The sequence below is a fragment of the Benincasa hispida genome, chromosome 10 (assembly GCF_027475165.1).
Source record: "Benincasa hispida cultivar pf3 chromosome 10, pf3_genome.v1.1, whole genome shotgun sequence".
Taxonomy (NCBI): domain Eukaryota; kingdom Viridiplantae; phylum Streptophyta; class Magnoliopsida; order Cucurbitales; family Cucurbitaceae; genus Benincasa; species Benincasa hispida.
Genome location: NC_143487.1, coordinates 17794178 through 17819088, shown reverse-complemented (window position 1 = coordinate 17819088; position 24911 = coordinate 17794178).

The following is a 24911-nucleotide window of genomic DNA, read 5'->3' as shown; positions in this document are numbered from 1 at the left end:
TCTCTATCAAAGATCGTTAATCTTAAGTAAAAACCCAAATATTTTGACCGTAGTGGAAAGTAAAATACATTAAATCATTAAAGATAATTTCCAAAATAATCTATAAAATCAATAAATAATCAAATAAGTAAAACCTTTGTTCGAGGTCCCCAAAAATCATTTACGAGGAAAAACAACCAAAACAATAATTTTTTTTAGTCCACATTATGATCTAATTTAAAACATTCAAATAGCTTAAAAAAACAAAGACTAAGCGAAAGCAATTTCTCTTGTCCCCATATGGCACTATCACAATTCCCATTCGTCACTCGTCGGTCTATTTCTGTCATTATTTGAAAAAACATAAAATAAGAAAGGGTGAGTATGAAATACTCAGTAAGTGACCCACTACTGAGCCCTTTAGGTAACATGTTAACCTTCCTATCTAGGAAATGGTGTACATCCTATAACATATTAGTTGTGGTTAACTTGGAATATCACAAATTAGTCATAGGTGTGATCTCGAAGGATCATATATTAGTCATAGTTGTGAGTCCGAAGGATCACATATCAGTAATAGGTGTGATCCCCAAGAAACACAAATCAATAGTAGGTGTGACCCGAAGGATCATATATCAGTCATAGGTATGAACCCGAAGGAACACAAATCAATCATAGATGCGATCTCGAAGGAACACAAATCAGTCATAGATGTGATGCTGAAGGAACACAAATCAGTCGTAAGTGTGATCCCGAGGGATCACATATCAGGAGTACACTGCCTGATAAGAAAGCTAACAGCCACCATCAATTCAAGCATTCATCAATCATCCATTAAACCTCATAATTACATTACAGTCACATTAACCTAGTCATAATTTGGTGTGTTTAGAGCAACATAACATAAATTACCAGATCGCCCACAGTCATTTCATAATCGAAGCGTAGCAAACCATTCCATAACATTCAAGATAGATGCACGATCTCATCATCATCATTTTGGTTAGGACAACTAGTTCGAAATCAAACCAGTAGTAAGATATTTACCTCAATTTTTAGCCCAAATATGTTCAAGCAAACCTATCTCTTGTTTGTCCAATAAGATCATGAACTAAGTCCTATGACATAAACCAAACTTAGAATTAACAATCAAGGCCAAATTTCAAACACTAAATAACCAAATAAGTCTAAATAACTTTTTACCCAAGAAGCATTGGTCCAATAATTACCTCAAATCCTCCAATCCAACATGTTCCAAATTTCGCACAAATCTAACTTCAACACCTACTCGACAAAGCTTCGAAAACCTCAAAAACTCTGATCCAGAGTCAAAACAATATGAGTAAACAAAATTTAGTCCAACAATGGGTAATCAACCCCGAGCCAATAACTCCACAAAAAAAAAAGAAACTCATAAAACTCACCTTAATCCATCAATAAATACCTTAAGAATGTTGGATGTCCCCTTCTGACTTCCAATTGCCTCCAAACCTTGAATCTAAGGCTCAAACATGTTGAGTAAACATAATCTTGGATCAACTTAATGGGTCATCAAAAACCATTCCAAAAACAACCCAAAAACTCAAAATTAGAGACTTACCCAAATCAGGGTTTGATCCAAACTTACTTTGAAACTTCGAACAATGATTCAAACCTTTGCACAATTCAATAGTAGGTAGTTATAACCATATTACAGCAATTATACCAAATCTCAAAGGGTTCAAAATCTAATACTTATCCTAAAATTACCCAAATCAGTCCTTTACATTCATTGGACAACACACTAACATCCTTCAAATCTTCAATCAATAATCCATCCTTCAAATATTCAATCTATCATCCAAATGTCATGGGTAAATTAAAACTCAAGTTAAAACTGAATAGGTATTCAACAATTCTCATTAAAGACTCGAACCTTATCAAAAAGGACATCAAACAATTTTAATCTTGATGGAAAACACTTTGAAAGTCTCTAAGACCCAATTTCGACATTAAAACAACATAGGTAAACGAAAACTTAAACCAAAATTTGATGGGTATTCAAGATCTTCCAAGAAAATCCATAAAACACCAAATAACTTACACAAAATATCAATTCTGGTGACAAGGGCACTAGCGGTAGTGGTGGTGGCAACAGAGACGGGTGACAGGCGTTGTTGTTGGTCGACGCAATTGCTAAGATTGGCGATCGGTAGTATGGGTCTTGTGTGTCGAGGGTTTGCGAGAGTGAGAGAAGGGGGATTCTGGCGTAAAGTATAAAATGTTAAACTGTTTTAATTTTTCTCCCCTCAATCCACACACATATATAAATTAATTTAAAACGTTATTTGATTTTCTTCTCTTTTCCTCCTTTAATTTAAAATATCTCAAATCCCAAATTCAAATCTTTCAAAATATTTAATCATTAGTCCTAAACCAAATAAAATAATCCAATTATCATCTCCTAATACATTAATTAAATTTTGGATCCAAACTTCCAAAATTAAAGAGATAAAATTTAAACCTACATTTTCCCTTTTTTCCTTCTTAAATTCTAATCCCTTCAAACCTAAATCCTTAGTGAATTTAAACCACAAGTTCCTCCTTTTCTTCTTCTTCTTTTTTTTTTAAAAAAAAAAAACGTCAAATCTATCAAAACTCCAAATTCCATTTTTTTTTAATTTAAATCCCAAATCCTTTTGCCTACCAATTTAAATTAATTATCTTATCAAATTAATTTAAATTAAATATCTTCTCCAAATATCTCAATTTTGGTTCCAAAAACCTCGATACGGGAGATTATGCAACAAATTCAAAAGAACCTTGAAGTCATAAGCTAGGAAAGCACATAGAAAGGAAGTATCATCTGATACAGGAGATTTTGCAATAAGAGGACGTTATCGTCATACAGATTACTTCGGAATATAACATTTCTGATCCATTTACAAAGGCTCTCACAACTAAAGTATTCGAGGATCATCTAGAGGGTCTAGGTCTATGGGATATGTATCATATTGACTAAGTCAAGTGAGAGATATGACTAGGTATATTGTATGCCCTACTTTATTGTATTTTCATTTTCATGTATTGTACATCTCACTAGCTTTAGGACAAGTGAGTGGTTGTTGAGATTTCTATCCTAAATCTTGTACTCAAAAGTTTTTTTAAAAAAAAATTATTAATAAATAAAGTATTATTATTTTTCAAATAAGTATTATTTATTAATTGCATAACTCAAAATCCAATAAACTAAGATCCAAGGTTATTTAATGTAACTTGAATAGTATATGGTTGACATACAAGTGAATTATGTTTAAGTAATATCTTAAAAGGTCTATAGTATATGGATAAAGTTGGCTGCATTATCCTAGTAATACTATGGATATGACTCACTTTGTAAGTGTTACAAATGATTTGATCTAAATCATTAATGTCAAGATATGTAAATGGGTTATCCTATACAATGATTTTGTATAAGACCGAACCAAAATATATATAATCTTTCTTTATAACAACATTAAATGAAGAGATAGATATTTTAAACGATAACCATATAACTCGATCTTAATCCTGAGTGAGTTATGAACTCTTGTTCATGAGGATCGTTCTTTGATTTGTATGGGTGGGAGTAGCCTTAGCTGCCGACTCAATATGTCTACCATTTTGGAGATGATACTGAGTGAGGAGCTGGGAACATAACTTCGCAAAATATAATTCACTCATTCCTAACTTTAGGATAAGTAGATAGATTGTTTCCTTAAGTGCTAACTTCAGGACTCGAAGAATGAGGCATCACCCTTTCGTTAGCCCAAGAGGGATTTAGTTTATGGATGGAACATAAACAAGTTGTTCATTAGAGAATCAGTGGTACTTAAGAAGTAAGAGGTAATTACTGGATAAAAGGGTAATTTGGACCAACTGTAGTTACGAATAACTTATGAATGGTTGACTTATGTCAAATGATTAATTTTATGGGCACAGAAATACTCTACAGTTCATAAGAATGCAACTATAGATCTTTAGTAGTATGTCCCATAGTTAATAAAGGTTGATTAACATAATTAGTTTAATTAATTAATCTCAAATCATTGAAGCTTATAGTTGTAAGCCTATAAGGTCCCTCTGCTAGCTCACAATGGATTAAACAAAGAAATTAAGTGTTGTAAGAATTTGAAATGTTCAAATTGATTAAGGAAATTAATTATATATGATACATTATAATATAAAGTTAATTTTGAATTAGATTCAAAATTAAAACTTTATAATATGAGAGTATTAATATTATAAGATTCAAATATCAAATTAATATGAATTGAAGTCATATTAAAACTATAGGTTAAGAGAGAATATGTATATTAGAATATGATTCATATATACATTAAATTAAATATATGATATTTTATAAATTAATTAATTAAATTATTTAAATTAGTTATATTTAATTAATAAATATATTATTAAATTTTATTTATTAAATATATTTATTTATTAACCATTTATTAATTAAAAGAAAAGTTGCAGGGGGCTTGCCACTCCCCCCACGTTGTTTTCCCTAAATGGAGAAATCTCTCTATTTTTAATAAGGTAATTACATTTACTTTGAGAGCTCTCTTAAAATAATTCTAACTCACCTTCTCTCTAAAAAAATCTCTCTGCAAAAAACAAAACAGAGAAAAGTTCTCTTTGTTTTCTCCCTACTCTTTCACAAAGGATCCCACAATCCCCATTGTTCCAAGAGAATAGTGAAGAAGACCATATTGGTGGTTTCTGAATCAAATTAGTTCGTGTTGCAGTGTTTTCAAGGTTGGGTGAAGTTTTGTAGAATAGTTCTCTAAAAGGTATTTCAATTTGCACTCTTATCTTTTCTTTTAAACTTGCTTAACCTATGTTGAATTTTTGTTCTGTGTAAAATTCTTGTAACAAAATTGGACAAAAGTGATCACACGTTTTCGCAAAAGGAATTCAATTCCTTCAAGAGAAAAATGGAAAGGTTGAGAGAAAATAGGGAAGAGGGGAAATAATACATGAAATATGAAAGAGTGCCGAGAGAGAATTAGAAAAATTAGGAGAACTTTTGTAAAATCAATATTTGTTAATTAAAAACTTGAATTCTTTTAAAAAAACTAACTCTAAATCAAATTCAAACTTTTTTTTTGTTTTCTTTTTTATTTTATGAAGTATTAACTATAATAGACAATGATAAAAGTGGAGTACTAAATTAAAGAAAAAAATATGAAAATACAAAATAAGTCAGACAAAATACAATATCTATATCAAGTAGAGAAGCCTAAGCATGAAAAGCTTAAGCCTAAAAAGCCTAGACATAAATAGCATAAGAAGCAGGCTCTAGAAGAAGCATAGGAGAGCTCAGAAGGACCCATGAAGAGAGCTAAAAAGAGCTTAGAAGAGCTTGAGTCTAGAAAAGCTTAAGCATGAGGAGCCTAGGAGAGTCTGAATCTAAAGAAGCCTAGGCATGGAGAGTCTAGAAGGGTTTAAGCCTAGAGAAACCTAGGAGAGCCTGAGTTTAGAGAAGCCTAGGCATGAGAAGCTTAGAAGGGCTGAAGCTTAGAGAAGCAGCATGAGGAGCCTAAGAGAGCCTGAGCTTAAAGAAGCCTAGGCATGAGGAGCAAAGGAGAGCCTGAGCCTAGAAACGCCTAGGCATGAAGAGATGACCCATAAGGAGAGCTTGAAAGAGCTTAAAGGACCTCTAGAGAGATCTAGAGGTGCTGAGAAAACCCATAGGAAGAGCTTAGTGGAGCTCAGAGAACTCGTGGGGGGAAGGCCTAATACAGCTCCGTGGACCTATAAGAGATTAAAGGGCCCATGGGAAGTTTAAAGCGAGCTCAAATGATCCATTGGGGAGCTAAGAAAGTGAGCTCAGATGACTCGTGAAAAGCCTAGGAAAGCTTAAAGGAACCGTGGGAAGAGTCTAGTGAAGCTCAAAGGACCTATGATGAGCTTAGAATGAGCTTAGAGGGCCCATGGGGAGGTTAGAGCGAGCTTAGAGGACCCTTAGAAAGCCTAGGAAAACTTAGAAGGCCCACAAGACGGTACATTTAAGCATCCATTTCAATAATAATGGTGTAACTGCCCATCAAATCAACTTAGCGATTCTAGAAAATTATGAGAGGCAATTATGAGCTCAAGTGATAGTTATACTTTACTATTCTATATAAACAACCAATGACATTGGTCAAAGGTATATCTAAATTACGCTAGTATGTTCTACAATAAAGTTACAGTGTAAATCAAACTCTAGTCTTTTTAATGAAATTGAATCTCTCCTAACATAAATGAGAGGTACTTTATTTATAGGAAAAATGTTTACACATGTGCTGAATAAAATCTAACTAACATGTAACTAACTATTTTAAACTAACTCTTATTCTAACTTGCTTACAAATGTTTCTCAATACACCATATTCCATCCCCTTAAAATTTAGGCTCGACCTCGAGGATGACAATTAGGACATCTACTGGTGGTCATCTGGGGGAAAATAAGGTTTAAGATTTTCAACATTGAATATTGGATTAATATGTAGATCATAAGTAACTTAATGGGGTAATTTGGTTTGGCCATCGGTCTACGAATGAAAAGTAGAGCTTAAATGCAGTCTTCCACTCATCCCTCGACCTCATTCGAATCTGATGGTATTCAGTCTTCAAGTTCTCTTTTGAAGAAAATCAAGGCTTATCCAAGTTGATCAAGTAGATCATATATTCGAGGAATTGGAAAGCAGTATTTCACAGTGATTCGATTGATGGCTCTATTATCTACGCACATCCTCCAACCACCATCTTTTTTAGGAATAGGAAAGGTTAGCACTGCACATGTGCTAAGGCTTGAATGAATGTGCCCCCTTTTCAATAATTCTTCAATATGTTGGTGGAGGATCTCATACTTCTTAAGACTCATCTAATAGTGAAGAAGATGAGAGATTGTAGCACCCAAAACCAAGTCAATAAGGTGTTAAATGTCTTCATTGTTTTTTGTATTTTTTGTCTTTTTAGCAACTACAACACCTAATATATCAGTCTCTCTCTCTTTAACAAAAATTTTGCAATGTATTTGAGGATTAAAATCTCCTTTGGGAGCAATTGACACTGTTTGGAGAACACAAGACTCTCTATCACTTTCATCCGTGTCAATATATAATTGGCTTCTTCCTCATTATCTTCACTGCATCCAGCCAACGAATCCTCTTCTTCATCCACATATGCTACTATTTTTTGTTGAAGACACTCATTAGACAAGTGCCCCACTTGGCTACACCTCAAACATTTTCCCAATGTAGGGTAATTATAAGGATTTTGAACTTTCTGCTTGTAAACAACCTTCGTTTCCTTCTCACCAATTACTTCTCACTTTTCTTTATCCTTTTCCTTGGATGAAATTGGTGGAGTAGGATGGTCCAAGGTAATGTTTTCTCTTCAACTTATATAAGCATCCCAATGAGCTTTTCTTGAAGTTTTCTTAGAGCGTAAATCATTCAACTCCTCTATTGTTTCAGCATAACAAATTGCATTAACCAAAAATGAAGTGTTGTAATTTTACCTTCTCTTTCATGTCCATTCGTAAGTTGCCTGTTGGGTTATTCAATCTTTTCTAGGCCCAATTAATCAAAATCAACACTGACACAGTGAAGAAACGACTGAGAAGAGCTCTGTTAAATCCTTGATGTTAGATACTCGATACTCGATGGAAATTTCCTTCTATCCTTGATAAGTTTCTTTTCTTCGCTCGATGGAAATCAAAGAGTTTTGATCGTTACTCTATTCTACTCGATGAGTATTAATCTTTACTCGAGTAACTTGGAGATGAAAACTCTTGACTCGATGCTGCTCGATAGAAGAAATTCGATACTCGTTTCAACTCGATACTCTGAAAACAATATGATTTTATAACAAGATTATATTTTTCGATTTGCAGAAAGATTGATGCCGATCGAAAGAAGAAGAAGAAACACACAGGATTACGTGGTTCGACCAATAAGCCTACGTCCACAGGAAGATTCCCTATCTTTTTCTCTTGAAGATTGCTTACAACTTGTTGTAGTTTACAGAGAAATAGAAAGAGCGGAAAAAAAAAAAAAAAAAAAAACTCTTAATTTTGTATTCTGATCAGTGATATTTATAACACACACCAACTGACCGTTATAAGATAAGGTTAGTTATAATACTAAACTAGCTGAATAGGTATTTGAGTCACGGTTTTTTTTTTTTTTTTTTAACAAATTCTCCACCTTGACTTTATTGCCTGCAATCTTCCGATCTTCTTGATTCTGACCATTCTGTTTATCCTGTGTCTGGAAGTTTGAAACTAACTATTCTAGACATTTGACCAATGTAAGTTTTGATACTGGCTTTGTCAACATGTCTATTGCATTCTCTGATGTGTGAACCTTTAAGATTTTTATTTCCCCTGTATCTAATTTGTCTCTAATGAAATGATACTTTATATCAATGTATTTAGTTCTAGTGTGGTATTTTGGATTTCAGGATAAATGTATAGAACTTTGGTTGTCACAGTAGAGTTCTACCACTATTTGACTTAATCCAAAATCTTTCATTAATCCCTTAAGCCACAATGCCTCTTTAATTACTTCAGTTAAAGTCATATACTCAGCTTCTATTGTAGATAAAGCCACTATAGGTTGTAATGTTGCTTTCTAGGTGATTAGATTAGGATCATAAAGGAATAGATAGCCTGTTAGGGACCTTCTTTTTTCCAAATCACCAACATAGTCAGCATTCACATATCCATATAGTTCTAAGTTTGGTTCAGTTGATTTTTGGTAGACTAGTCTTGAGTTTTTAGACAAAACTAAGTATCTTAGGATCCATTTAGTAGCCTCCCAATGTCTCTTACCTAGGTTAGACATATATCTACTAACAAGGTTAGTTGAATATGAAATATTAGGTTTGGTAGAAATCATTAAATACATTAGGCTTCCAACTGTCTGACTATAGGGTATAACTGACATTTGTTTTTTATGTTCTTGGTCATAATCTTTAGGAGAGTTGGCTGAGGATAACTTGAAATGTTGAGCAATAGACAAGCTTACAGGTTTAGCATAACTCAGATCGTACCTTTTTAGGATTTTCTCACAATAGTTAAACTAGTTGAGGCTTAAGACAAACTTCTCCCTGTTCCTTAGGATTTCAATCCCTAGAACTTTGCTTACATCTCCCAAGTCTTTCATGTTAAACTCCCTTTTTAAGCGGTTTTTAACACGAGTTAAATTTTCCTTGGACCTACCTGCCTGTAACATATCATCCACATGTATGAGTAAGTAAACCTTGTCCTTGTAGGAACCTGTATTTACATAAACACATATGTCAAATGAACTTCTTTTGAATCCAATGCTAGATATATAGTCATTGAACCTTCTATACTAGCACCTAGGTGATTGTTTTAACCCATAGATTGACTTGTTGAGTAATAGAGATTCCCATAGATTTACTTATTGAGTAATAGAGATTCTCCTTTCCTTTAACTTCAAATCCCTTAGGTTGTGTCATGTAGATTGTCTCTTCTAGATGTCCATGAAGGAAGGCAGTTTTCACATCTAGTTGATACAATTCTAAGTTATTTTGAGCAACCAAAGATAAGAGAAGTCTTATGGAAGTTTGTTTGACAATTGGAGAGAAAATCTCTGAGTAGTTTGTTCCTTCTCTTTGTGTAAACCCCTTTGCAACCAACCTTGCCTTATACTTAGGTTTTTTTTATCACAGGATGCACCTTCTTTAAGTTTTGAAAACCCATTTGGAGGCAACTGGTTTATAACTCTTAGGCAGAGGAACTAAAGACCAAGTATTATTCACATTTAGTGAATGCATTTCCTCATTCATGGCTTCTATCCAATCCCTTGCATTAGCACAACATGTTGCTTTTTCAAAGGTTGTTGGTTCTTGGTTAGTAGAAGCCACACCAGCATTTATAACTAAATTCATATAGTTCATCAGTATATCTTATTGGAGGGGTAATGGTTCTCCTTTGTCTATCCCTAGCTAAGACATACTGACTCAAGTCTGGTTGCTTATTAGCAGTCTCCTCTTGTTCCCCTGCAACTTCCTAAACATCTCTTGTGTCACTAGGTAGGTTAGGTTATGTTGGTTGCTCAGTAGGTAGCTCCACCTTAATTCCTATGGTAGTTGACTCAGCTTCATCCTCAAGTCTCTTCTCTTTTTATATAAACATCTCCTCTTCTCTAAAAGTGATGTCTCTGTTAATTATGAACTTTTTCTCTACTAGATGCCATATTTTAAATCCTTTGACACCCTCTGTGAAGCTTACAAACATGCACTTAACTGCTCTGACTTTCAACTTTCCCTTATTTCGGTGAACAAACCCTACACACCCAAAAACCTTAAGGTTGTCTAGATTAGGAGGATGATTAGTCCACTTCTCCTCAGGGGTAAACAACTCTAGAGATGTGTGAGGGCACTTATTCAAGGTATACACTGTGTAGGCTGCAGCTTTTGTCCAATAACTTTCACTTAGGATAGCATCAGAAAACAAACATCTTATTCTTTCCATTATAGTTCTGTTTAACCTCTCAGCAACCCCATTCTGTTGAGGTGTATACCTCACAGTTTTATGCCTAGTTATACCATTCACACTATATTGTCAAAGTCTTCATTACAAAACTCGAGCCCATTGTCAGTTTTAAAGAATTTTAACCTTTTAGATGTTTGTGTTTCTATCATAGCTTTCCATTCTTTAAACTTCCCAAAGACTTGGTCCTTAGTTTTAACAAAGTATATCCAACTTTTCCTAGAAAAATCATCTATTAAGGTTAGAAAATACCTTGAAACATAAAGGCTTAGTGTGGGAGATGGTCCTCGTGGGTCAGAATGAACATAATCCAATATTCCTTTGGTGGTATGCTGAGATTTTGTGAAGCTCTATCTGGTAGCTTTCCCTAGAATACAGTGTTAACAAAAGGAAAGATGCTCACTAATCCCTTTGGGCAGAATACCCTGTGTAGACAATGTTTGCATCCCTTTTTCACTGCAAGTCTTCTTCTGTCAAGTCTGCTATTGAAATAATGTAGGCAGTAGTCATCAATATCTACTCCTCTTACTATATAAAGATCATTGACTTTTTCACCAACCAACACTACCTTAGAATCCTTAATCACTTCTAGGATTCCATTCTTTCCTCTACACTCACACTCAGTGGAGTAAAGCATACCCAGAGATATCAAATTTCTCTTGAGTAAAGGTACATGTCTCACATTTCTGAGAAGCTTAATTGATCCATCCTTTAGCTTTAAGGATACAGAACCAACCCCTTTGATTTTGCAAGTTTCATTGTTCCCCATGTACACAGATTCTTCATCCACATCCTTGTAGGTATTAAACCAAGGTCTAAAGGGTGTCATATGATAGGTACAACCAAAGTCATGTACCCAATCATGCTTCTCGAGAGGACTTATTTGGTTGGTTTTATTTCTAGTGGAGGCTAAGGCATCAGAATAGAAGTAGAACCCTTCAACCACTGAGGCTTCTGGTTGTTTTCCTTTCTGATCCTTCTCTTTTTCCTGATTTTTTCATTTTAAGCTGTAGCGGTCCCTCATTAAGTGTCCTTTCTTCTTACAGTAATTATGTCTCAGTTTGGTTTTTGGTTTATGCTTTTCACCAGACTGATTTTTAGTCCCTTTAGAATGGTTCTGCTTGTTCTTGCCCTTGACAAATAGCCCCTCTGCACTGGGCTGTTCCTTTTTTACTGTATGAAACTCCAACTCCCTAGTTCTCAATGTTGAAATAATGGCATCAGTGGTAACAGACTCTCTGCCATATTTCAAGCCATTTTTTACCTCCTTATAGGCTTCGGGTAAAGAGTTCAACAAAACAAAGGCTTCATTCTCATCGCCAATCTTTTCACCAAGGCTTTTGAACTCAGAAATTATATTTTTAAACTCATCCAGATTGTCTAATAGTGTTTTAGCAGAATCCATCTTAAAGGTGACAAACTTTTCTTTTAAAAATATCTTGTTAGGGAGATCCTTAGTTGCATATAGACCTTCCAGCTTGACCCACATTTTGTAAGTCGTGTCTTGATTGATCACCTATCTCAAAATGCTATCACTGAGATTAAGAACTAAAGTTCCATATCTTCTCTTTCTTGAGCTGTTAACGTAGGTGGCTGAGTCGATGGGTCTAAAAGGGCTTTATAAGCTCTCTATTGTCCAAGAATAGCCTTGATTTTGGCCTTTCACAGATCAAAATCACCATTTCCATCGAAATTTTCTATCTCAAATCTAGCAACAGCCATCACTGACCTGAAAGAATATCGAGAACGGATTTCTTGAGTATCTTCATGCTTCAAGAATGTTGATCTTGATGATCTTCAAATGCTCTGATACCAGAATTTTTTGGGTTATTCAATATTTTCTAGGCCCAGTTAATCAAGATCAACACTGAGATGGTGAAAAAATGGCTAAGAAGAGCTTTGTTAAATCCTTAATGTTAGATACTCGATACTCAATAAGTTTTTGCTCGATACTCGATGGAAATTTCCTTCTATCCTTGATGAGTTTCTGTTCTTTGCTCGATGGAACTTAAAGAGTGTTGATCATTACTCGATTCTACTCAATGAGTATTAATTTTACTCGAAGCAACTCGGAGATGAAAACTCTTGACACGATGTTGCTCGATAGAAAAAAATTGATACTCGTTCCGACTCGATACTCTGAAAACGATATGATTTTATAACAAAATTGTATTTTTCGTGATTTGTAGAAAGATTGATATCAATCGAAAGAATAAGATAAAGAGAAGAAGAAGAAACACACAAGATTACGTGGTTCGGCCAATAAGCCTACGTCCATGGGAAGATTCACTATCTTTTTCCCTTGAAGATTACTTACGGCTTGTTGTAGTTTATAGAGAAATAGAAAGAACGAAAAAAAAACTCTTAATTTTGTGTTTTAATCAGTGATATTTATAACACATACCAACTGACCGTTACAAGATAAAGTTAGTTATAAAACTAAACTAGCTGAATAGGTATTTGAGTCACAGTTTTTTTTACACCGCCAATGAATCTTATAATTAGATGTTGTTCATTCTCCACCAAATTTGTTCTTGCTCCCAATTAGTAGAATTCTTCCACATAATCTGCCACTTGTCTAGATCCTTGTCTACAGTTTTGGTATTGATTGTAAAGGGTTTGCTCATAATTGGGGGGAAGGAACCTCTGTTTCATCAACCGCTTCATTTTTTTTCCATATTTGAGCTGGCCTCTTGCCTTGCCATTGCCAATCGCTCTACAATTGATCTTACCAAGTGGAGATTCCCCTTTCAACTTGAAGACTACCAATGTTCCTTTTTGTGAATTGGCGTATTCATATAATCGAAAAAATTCTGGATGTTCTTGATCCAATTGAGAAATATATTGATGTCATACTTCCCATTGAACATCGACAAGTCAATCTTCATTTTGTAATCATATCTATCTCTATACATCTCTTCTTGTCGCCTCCTTGGAGCATATAACTCTTCTTGTTGATCATACTCACTCAAAGCATCCCAATCTTGGAATTCTTGTTTTCATTCTTGCCTATTCAAATGTCTTCTTGGATCTTCTTGGAGCTGCTTATGCAATCTTGGAGCTCTTTCTTGATGAATTTCTTGGTTGTCCAGCACCACGCTTATCTCTTCTTTCCCATTCTTGCACAAATGGTTGAGCGTTCTCCCGATTTTGAGATGCTGCTACTAGTCTCTCAACCCTACGAGTGAGGGTTTCTATACCTTCTTGAATGCTAGTCATTGTTCCATGTATTCCCTCCAAGGAGTTCTCAATGGACGACAATCATTGTGTTGTAGTTCTTAGAGAGAGAGTGGGGGTTTCTTCTACCTCTTGTCTTGCCATAGGTTGTCTCCTCCTCTCGAGTGGGCAGCCCTTCTTCCCGCTATCAGCCCGAACTATTGGAGTGCTTTAATACCACTTTTGGTATAAACCAAACTCTGGTTATTTTTAATCAAATTGAATCTCGCTTCAATTGAGTGAGAGGTGCTTTTATAGGAAAAATGTTTATGCATGTGCTAAATAATAGTTAACTAACATGTAACTAAGTATTTTTAAACTACTCTTAGTCTAACTTGCTTACGAATGTTTCTCAATACATCAAGTTACTCACAAACCCAATACTAACTTGAGCGTCAGAATGTATGTGACTAGACACTCCATAGGTGCTTAATCCCTTTTGTCTTACAGCCACTTGGACGAATCTCTCCTGTAAAATAGATTTATGGTTGATCCATTTTTTGGCATCAACACTTATCTTTATGCATCCCTTCAATAATCACAAAGAAAAAATATTAAAAAAATTTCATTTTTTAAAAAACAAAAAAGTTTAATAAGTAGTATCTTGTTATTAAGTATACTTAGGAGAATTGTACAAAGATGAGTACAATCCAGTATGCACCCAAATATTTATCATAAAAGTTAATAGGATTAATGACATGCACAAAATAGAAAGGTTGTTAAGGGAAAGTTAATAAATAAGTATTTGATTGAGAGAAGAGTAAGAATGCAACAAAGGTAGGGTATGGTTTGCAAAACGAACTATTCCAAACTATCATCCATGTTTGAGATTGGTATGTAAAGTAATATTTATTCCGTTTAATCATCTTTCTATTTCTTTTTCTTTTTTTTTAAATAAAAATTAAATATAAGAATATGTTGGACAACTATTTATATTTCTAGTTGTTGAAAAAGAAAATAGAAACAAAATTTTGTTTATAACTATTTATATTATTTATTTTCTCTCTCTCTTATTTTTCACCTTTTAAAAGTTTAAATTAAATTCGGTTTTATAATATAGAAAATATATAAGAAATTATCAAAAGTTTATATTACCTATTGTTAGATGATATAATATTAAATTTAAGTTTTTGGGTTAATAGGTGATTTAACATGATATTGGAGCACAAGGTTTAGGAGGTCTTGTGTTCAAACCCATATAATGACATTTTCTTCTCAAATTAATATTGCTATTCACTTGTTGGATCTTCTACATATTTCAAGTCCACAGGTGGAGGAGAATGTTAGAGTGTTGGTATAATATTAAATTTACATTAAGTACAATTAAGTACAATTAATAATTAAAGAGAATGTTACATATTTCAACTCTTAAGTACAATTAAGTATGAGATGCTAATGAAAATAGAAAAACATAAATCATGCCTATCTAAATTTAAAAAAATTAAAAATAAAAATAAAAAAAATCATGAGATATATAGAAAGGAGTCTACAATTATCTCCACAAAAATTTACATTAACATAAGGTGTATATGAGTAAATAAAGAAAAACAAAATAAATATAAACTGTTTTTTTTTTTTAATTTCTCTTTAGAGAGATGAAAATAAATAATTAAAGAGTAAATAGAAGAATAGTTGATGAAGACAACCAAACATTCCTCTCTTCGTCATCTTCCCTTTTTTTTTTTTCTTCTTTTTTTTTTTTATATGAATGTGAAGATATTTTATATGTTAATATAATTATTATACATAAAATCTCTTTATTCAATTATCTCTTCGGTGCTTGTTTTCTTGTATTCTCTCTTCTTCTGCCATGGCAGTTTTTGCTTCACAATCTAAATTATATTCATCCGTACCACTTCCCTTCTGTTCATTTTTAGCCTTTTTCCAATCATTTCTCTATATTATTTCATTCCAATTTGAATAATATTTTATTTTCTTTTTCTTCTTTTTCATAATTTTAAATTCATATATATACTTTTAAATCAAAGAAAACCATTAAAACTTAGAGTCGGTAAAGAAATATCGGTATTCGAACATTTGAACTATGTATGACCAGATAAACATTTATAATGCACTTTTAAAATTATTCATCATATTTTGTATTTAAAAAAATAATAAATTTTCTTTTTATTGATAGAAAATGCCTCCTTAATTATAAATAGTGATGAATTTTTTTCACATTTTTTATCAATTTATTTACAACAAATACGTAAAGGGGTTGAACCTTAACTTCAAAAGAAGGATAATATTCCGATTATCTATGAGATTTATGTTCATGGTGGTTATTTTCCTATATTAAAGTATTTGTTAAAGCACGATATAAACATTTACAACTTTTTTTAATAAAACAATAACTAAAAAATTGCTATAAATCAATAAGAAAATGCTAGAATATAATTATGAAATAACCAAATTCATTCATATTATAGTTGCATTATATTTATAGAATAATATAATTTTTTTTCTTTTTTTAAGAATATATGGAATGAGAAAATGAAAATTCTATCATCAAAATCGATAATTTAAAATTTTGTGTCAATTAAGTTATATTCATTTTGATATAATTTTATTTTTATTTTTATTATATATATATATATATATTTATTTATTTATTTATTGAAGAGACTCAAAATTGATATATTGATTGTGTATATATAATCGTTAGTTTTATTATAAAATAATTATGGAAATGCATTGGAAATGACCCAAAACAACGGTGAATTAAAAATTAATAAAAGCTGCCATAATACATAATTATACGATTTCAATAATTATTAAACACGTAAGGAAATAATTCGATGTAGCTTTGGGTTGAAAGGGAGCAACATACCAGCACGGTTTAATTCTTATAAATAAAATTTCATTAAAAACTAATTAAAATTATTAATTAATAATTAAAATCATCAAAGGGGTTGGTTACAGTCACATGGATTGTCTCGCGGTATGCAATAAAAAGCTGACACATTTACATTTTTTTTTTCTAATTATTAGAGAAAAGTATTTTTAAAAGTTAAAAAAAGTATTCCAAATAAATAGGGGAATATTATTATTGGCAAAGTATCATGTAATGTTATTGCAGCTTCCACTCATCTTCCTCCACGTGGAATTTCATGTGACGCCAATTAATACCAATGATACGACGCGTTTTACTGTTTATAATTCAACTTGGAATTGGATATGTCTTTTGTTTTTGGGGACCAAAATTTAATCAATTATTGGAGTAATCGTGTGTTGGTTTACACGTGTGTATAATTTTACTTTTTCTTTTTGTATTTTCATTATAATTAGTTTATTCCTATCTATTTTTATTACAACAAATGAGACAGAAAATTTGAACTTCTGATCTTCAAAAAGTTAACACATGTAAATTAACACTGAGTTGTGTACATTTTGACTAGTTTATTTCTGCATGTATAATTGTTTTGCAAATTTCTATTTTGATCATTTAACTTTAAACGAATGTGTTATGATGTATATCGTTTATATTTCTTTTAATAAACTAAAATATGTGTGCTAATATGATAGGGACAACGACTCTTTAACTATCTCTACAATGATGTGATATTGTCCACTTTGCGCATAAACTCATGATCATCTTCTTATTCATTCTTAACAATCCCTCTCTCAAACAAATGACCACATAATCTCCCCTTAAATAATTACACCATAACTATTTTCAAGGCTCCACTACATCTCTATTCGTCACTTGAAGATTCTACCAACATGGCTAAGTCAAGTGCGTGGCTCTGATATTCTTGATAGGGACAAGGGCTATCCAACTATCTCCACAATGGTATGATATTTGTCTACTTTGGACATTAACTCTCATGACTTTATTTTTTGTTCAAACCGAAAAGACCTCATACCACTGGAGATAGTTATCCTCTCTTATAAACCTACGATCATCTCTTTATTTAACCAATATAGCATTTCGATCGCATTCCCAACATAATACGAGTATAGTTTAGCGATGATAAGCATGACTTTGAGGTTACTTCAAATCTCTAATTTTTCTTAACTAAAGAAATAATAGATAAATAAACTGTGTATTCAATTTGATAACAAACATGAAAGGCAAAGTCTACCATTTTTATTATAGTATATGAAAATATAATGTCAAAGACAAAAAAAAGTTTCTTTTTTAAGTAAAGTATAGAGGTATGAAATTTAAATCACAAATCTCTGGCTCGTTAAAACATATTGTATGTTAGTTGAACTATGCTTGTTTTGGCGAAAAAATAAGTATTTATACGAAAGTTTAAGAACTAATACATGCAACATATTATCACATCCTCACATTTATATAATTTATGCAATTAAGACTCAGTTTGATAACAAATTCACTTTTAGTTTTCTACTTTTTTTTCAAGTTTCAAAACATGACTTTAATTTTGAAAACACGTTTAAAAACAGGTAACAAAACAAAGAAACTCATACAACAAAATAATTTTTATAAGCTTGTATTTCTTTTTTATTTAACATGAATGTTCTTATACAAATAACCAAATAAATACACGAGGACAATAATTTAACACAAATAACACAAATATAATAGTAATAATACATTTCAATAATTATTGAAACTTTGTTTTCATTAACTATGAAATGGCCATTACCTATCTATCCCTATGTTCCCTCTCTCATGATAGTTGAAATTAATTGAACTAATAATAGTTTTGTGAATTATTTCTTGAGTACACTATCGAACATTTTTAGAATTTGTTCTTTTTATTTTTTTTTTAATTATTATTATTTATTAAAAAAAAAAAAAAGAAAAAGCTAGTTTGTGTGTGGGAGGGATGTCACTTGCAAGCAAGGTTTCTTTCCTTAACAGTAACAAAATCTGTCACCTTGTAATCCTCTCAAGTAGGGCAGAATTGGGCTGTGAAGAGGGCCCCACTCACCAATCAATAATTTCAAATGTTTCTTATTTATTTCCTCTTTTATTTTCACTTCTACACCCAATAAATTAATTTCAACCACACCTAATATTTATTACATGAAAAATGTTTTTCCTCCATTATAAAAATTGTTTGAATCAAATTAAATGTTTTTATCATATATGTTGCATGTTGAAAATGTAGTTGTCATTTCCCCCTCTTCAACTTTATACTTGTGAAATGAGCCTTTATAAATGTCAAGAGAAATATGTTTAAATATAATTTTGATGGTGGTATTTTGAATTTTAGTTCATTTTAGTGTTTGTATTTTTAAAATATTTATTTTTTAATTTATTTTAGTCTTTATATTTTTAAATTATCGATTTTAATTTTTGTACTTTTAGAAAACAACTATTTTGGTCCATTTATTTTTAAGAGACCATCACTTTTTAAAACTAATACAAAAACTAAAATGAACTTAAGATTTTTTTTTCTTTTAAAGAAATAAAATATTATAAATCAAAAGAAGCCTTCTCATAAAATAGCATAAGTTAAAAGTTTCCTCATAAATAGCATAAGAGAACCAAATGGACAATCCAAAAGAATCTTACCACCTTCTTCAGAGAAGGAAGAAGAGAAATTAACCAAACTAATCCCAAAATTACCTAAAGACACCGTCGTACGACCAAGACGGTGCTCCACCCCATTTGCCACTCTCGAACACTAAGTGAAAGACACAACTCGGGCGACCTTAGAGAAGGGACAATCCCTTCTATGAAACTATACAGCTTAGATGGATCACATCCCACATGATTAACGACGTTTATAAAACCAGGCATAATTAGATTTCATAATCATAGGGAGAGATTGATTCGCTTCCTAAGGCATAGTATGAAGAGTTAAAAATAGTCTATTTTAATAATTTAACGGTATCTCGTTGTTTTGTAAAATGCTTTTGTGGTAAGTAATAGAGTATGTGAAGTATAAAAACAATACCTTCCGTGAGAAGGCATAAATGAAAGAATAAAGAAAAAGTAAATATGAAATGTGTAGTAGAAAGACGACTAAAACTTATTTTATTTTTATAAATTACTTTTATCCTTAAGATGTCGAGAGGGTATGCCCAACCATTAAAATAATAATAATAATAATAATTAAAGAGAAATTGTTTTAAATATAATAAATTTGAAAAGGAATAAAGAAATTTAACCTAGGATGAAAACTTTAATGTCCTAATTTGTCAATAAAGTCATCACTATTAAAGTGAATTAGAGGGAATTTAGTATACTTTTTTAGGATGATGAGAGATGTTACCTTGTTAATCAATCAATGAGCAATTTTCAACTCTTTTTGGTGTTTTTAAACAAAAAGAAAAATTATAATTTGAAGATTAATTATATAAAAAAAAACATTAAAAGTACATTTGGTTCGAATCAAGAATTGACTAATATTTCTTATTTCTCAAAGAATACTTCACTTAAAAACATTACTTTAAATGTGACCTTCAGCACCAGAATAATGTATTTGACACCTGATTAGAAGAGATATATTATATGTTAAATTACAAATTTGGTCCATATAGTCTGGAGAAAGTTAAATTTTAGTTCTTATTGGTTTGATAAAACTTCATAAATAGTCCGTATAGTTTGATAGAGTCCTCATAAATAGTCTCTACCGTAATAAATTTTGAGGACTTGTTTGGGCCTCTAACTTCAAGGTGGAGTGAGCTATTATAACTCACTTCATGTTTAGGGCTCAAATTACAATAGTTGGTATTTCTAACAATTATAACATATGGTTAACTAAAATATTATTATTTCAAATCCCTTTTTGTTATACTGGTTATTATTTACTACCCGAACTAAAATAGTATGTGCACTTCAAACACAGACTATTATAACTTACAGACTTAGGTTGGTAATGAGGTGGAAGAAGGTTGGAGATCGATTCCTCATCCCAATCCCTGCGGAGGAACGTCGTCCTCATTCTCGCCCCTATCTCCATCAATTGAAGGTGGGAATGGGAACTGTTGGGGTTTGTGCCCTAAAGTCTCATGTCCAGTAGTTTGTAAACAACTTTGTACGAACACTTGTGATGCACAATATAAATGATATTTACTTCACTACTTGACTTTGCACATTTAGATTTTACCGCAAACCAATAAACATAAAATCCCTGGTTATCTGTATGTGACTCAAGTATGTATGTGGTGACATACAAGTGGATCATGTCTTGAGTGATAACCAAAATGGTCTGTAGTTTATGGATATAGGAGGGAAACCTTATCCTGGTAATGCTACAGATGCGACCCGTTTTGTGGAATGGTCGCAAGTGTTGTGACTTGTCACGGATGATCTCATCCTGATCATTCATGTAGGGGACATGCGAGCGGGGGCGTCCTATACAAAGAGTTTGTATAAGACCTGACCACGAAGTGTTAACGTCTCGTTATATAACACCGTTCATAACTGAGACTTTACTTCGCTAGGATGACCATAGGTAACATGACCTCAATCTTGAGTGAGTTGGGAACTCCTACCATTGAGGGCAGTCCTTTGATTTGCATGGGTGCAAGTGGCCAGAACGCCGACTTAAACTTACCATTTTGGGGATTCGCCTGATTTGGAAGTTGGGAACTCAGCTACACAAGATGAAATTCACTCTTTCCCCCGAGGCAGGGGCAAGTAAATAGATAGCTCCCTTAAGGGCTGATTCCAAGGTTTTAGGGTTGGCAAAAAAATCCGATGGGACAAGGGAGGATTCATTGGTTTGACCGGGGATGGGGTCAAACTGGAGAATTTATTCGGGGCCCCGTCCGAGGACGGGGCAGGGATGGGGACAGTATCCCCGCCCCGACCCCGACCTCGACCCCGACCCCGACCCCGAATTTATATATATATTTTTATCCCCTCCTCAGTCCCCTCTCACTCTCGCTCATCCCTCCCCTCTCGCTCTCGCTCATCTCTCCCCTTTCGCTCGTCCCTCCCCTCCGTTGAAGTCTACCACGAAGAATCCCCGACGAGGACAGGGGTGAGGATGGGGGACAATTTCCCCCACGGGGCCAGGGCCGGGGGACGCCCCCCCACCCCGCCCCGACCCCGTTGCTAACCCTACAGGGCTTGAACGATGTGGCGCCACGCACATTCTCATGGCCTGAGAGGTGTTCACACATAGTAGGACTATATTGTATTGTTCATTAAAGGGATCAGTGGTACTTAAGGAGGAAGATGTAATTATAGGGGGAAAACGGTAAATTGGCCTATTGTAATTACGAATATCTATGAAGGGTCATCGTACTGATGATTGGTTATATCCAATGGACATAGAAATATATCTATGGCAAGAAGAGTTCGACTGTCGGTCTTTAGTGGAATGTCTGACAGTTAACGGATGGTGGATATCGTGACTAAAGAGTTTAGTCAGCTATTCACGTACCGTTGGAGCTTCGAGCTACAGGTTCATAAGATCCCCTTGGTAGCTTCAGCTTGGATACAAGTTGAGAGTCAGTTTTTGGGTCAATTTGAAATGTTCAAATTGACAAGAGGGAGTTCGATTATATATGATATAATTGAACGAGTTAATTAAATATGATATAATTAACTTTATGTATGAGATACATTAATTTGGAGGAAATTGGATATAAATATGATTTATATCTAGTAGAGAAAAAAAGTTATAATTAATATTTGATATTAATTTATAAGTTATGAATGTGATAAGATTACATTAATTGGACGGTTTTAAAGGAAATAGGAAGGGCCCTCTTCGTTTAAAATAACGAATGAATGCATTATAAATAGCAGACGGTATGTTGATCTCGATGTGTACAGGTATTGTGAAAAAGATAGTGTCATCGTTTAGAAAATCAGTGCTTATACGATAGGACTGTACGATCGCTTACATATACGATATTGCTAAGCGATCGCATACCAATTACACCATCGCACACTATTATCTAAGCGATCGTTTACCTTTTTACTAAGCAATTGTTTAACTCTCGGTATTTACTAAACGATCGTATAGACGATCGCTTAGTTTTTCCTACGCGATCGTTTTGGACGATCGCTCTCTCTTTTTGCTACACGATTGTATAGACGATCATTTACCTTTTCCTACACGGTCGTTTAAACAATCGCTTACTTTTTCTACACGATCGTATACTTTACCTAAACGATCAAGCATATTGTCTATGCAATAGACGACTGCATCTCCCACTTGCTTGATCGTTGTGTACGGCCGCTCTTCCTCCTTCCCTCTACCAAATTCGAACAAAGCCCACACTTTGGATTTTCACTCCAAGAATACTGATGGCTTTAAGTGGTGTTGTCTTCTCCGATTTCTTCTATTCGAGTGGTGACTGTTCGAGGTAGACAGTTGGGCTTCAGACTCGAGAAATAATCTTCATCTGATATGATTTCTTGATCCCTTTAGCATTATGAAAGTATGTTTGAGTGTATATGCGGTAATTCTGTCACAATGAATTGGAAAGATCCGCTTTCGCTCGTAGGTACTCTTGAATAAGAGTTCCTTTAGGAACAAGCTCATTGCATAATTGAGTTTCCACCCAATTTTTAAGCATATATCGTTAAAAATAGTATTTTAAAAAAAATATATTTAAAAAAAGATAAAATTAAATCAAAACAATTTTTTTAAAAATTAAATCAAAACAAGATAAAATTGAGTCCTTTTTTAAAAAAAAGATAAAATTAAATCAAAACAATAGATACAAACTTTATTTAAAGAAAGAAAACGGTAGGAAAAAAAAATCTGAAAAAGATGAGGTTTTTTTTAAAAAATTGCAGTATGCACTAGAGACATGAGGGTTTTTTTTCTAAAAAGAAAACCAATGATATATATATATATATATAAAAAATAGATAATTGGTTGATATATATATTTATAATTTATATTAAAGAATTAAACAGGGTGGGTTTGGAGTTGGGGACGAGGCGAGGATATTCTCCTCATCTCCACCCCATTCCCAGTCGGCGATCCTATTTTATTTCCCGGTTTGACTCCAATCCCCAGTCAAATTGAGATTCCTTGCTCTGATCAGAGTGAGAACCCGCGAAGACTCAACTTGTCAGAGATTTTTGTCAAATCTACCATAGACAATTATAATCTACCAATTATAATAACTAACTTAGCACTCGTCGGAACGCTATCTAACTTTCTTTTTAGAGTGTGTATATATATATATATATATATATATATAATATTGGTTGATGATAATAACATGTAAATGAGAAAGAGGGACAAGGGGAGGCCAAGTGGTTTGGCATAGAAATCACAAAAAGGGAGGGGGAATTGGAATCCCCATACAGCTAAAAAGTGAAGCTCAATGATTAGTCTTTTTCATCCATACTTACCTTCCTTATCCACCACTCCATTCCATTTCACACCCTTTAGGTTGTGTTTGGGTTGGATTGAATGTGATTGGAATTTATTTATACATACAAATAATTGCCAACAAAAGTTGTGCAAAGCCTCAAACACACCCTAACTCTCCCAAGTGATCATCTCCCATTTTCCATAACAAAGTGGGGTCTTTCCTATCCATTCAATCCCCCACCTTTCATTCTCTTCCCATCTTCATTTCTATATAATTACAAAAAGCAAATTTTCCTACACAAAACTTTAAAATCTCTCTCTCTCTCTCTCTCTCTTTTTTTCCTTACCTCTTGAGTGGTTTAAGTTGTAATCATGGTGATTTTACTTAATAACAAAGATATAGTTTTTCAAATCTTATAGGTTTTGACTTTATTGATATTACCTAAGATTTTAATATTCGAATAGGTTTTTACACTTATGTCTACTTAGGTTAGATATTACATATTCTACTAGGTTTTTACACTTCAAATCTACTGAAGTAAGAGATTAAAATATTTCGCTAGGTATTTACAAAAGCTAAAAATTATAAACCTTGCATAAAAGACTTTTGTAATGTGTGTGCATAAAAATTGACGTATTGTATTTAATAGAATTTTAAGCTACCTCGATGTATATTATTACAAATACAAATGTCATCAAGTAAATTATCTAATATGGACTAATGCAAACAAAGTACAAAACTAAAAATTTTAAATATATTTTTGGTAGAGTCATTACCAATTGTCTTAATGACATTAAGATACGTAAAAAAGGAGAAGAAAAAAAAAAACAGTTGAGGTAATGAGTTTAAAATTTATAGTAACTACATTGCAAGTTTTGACTACAACCTTGATTGCATCTATTTAGTTCATATATAGTAAAGATTTACTAGAAAATTCTTAAACTATGTAATTTTGAATTTTCATAAC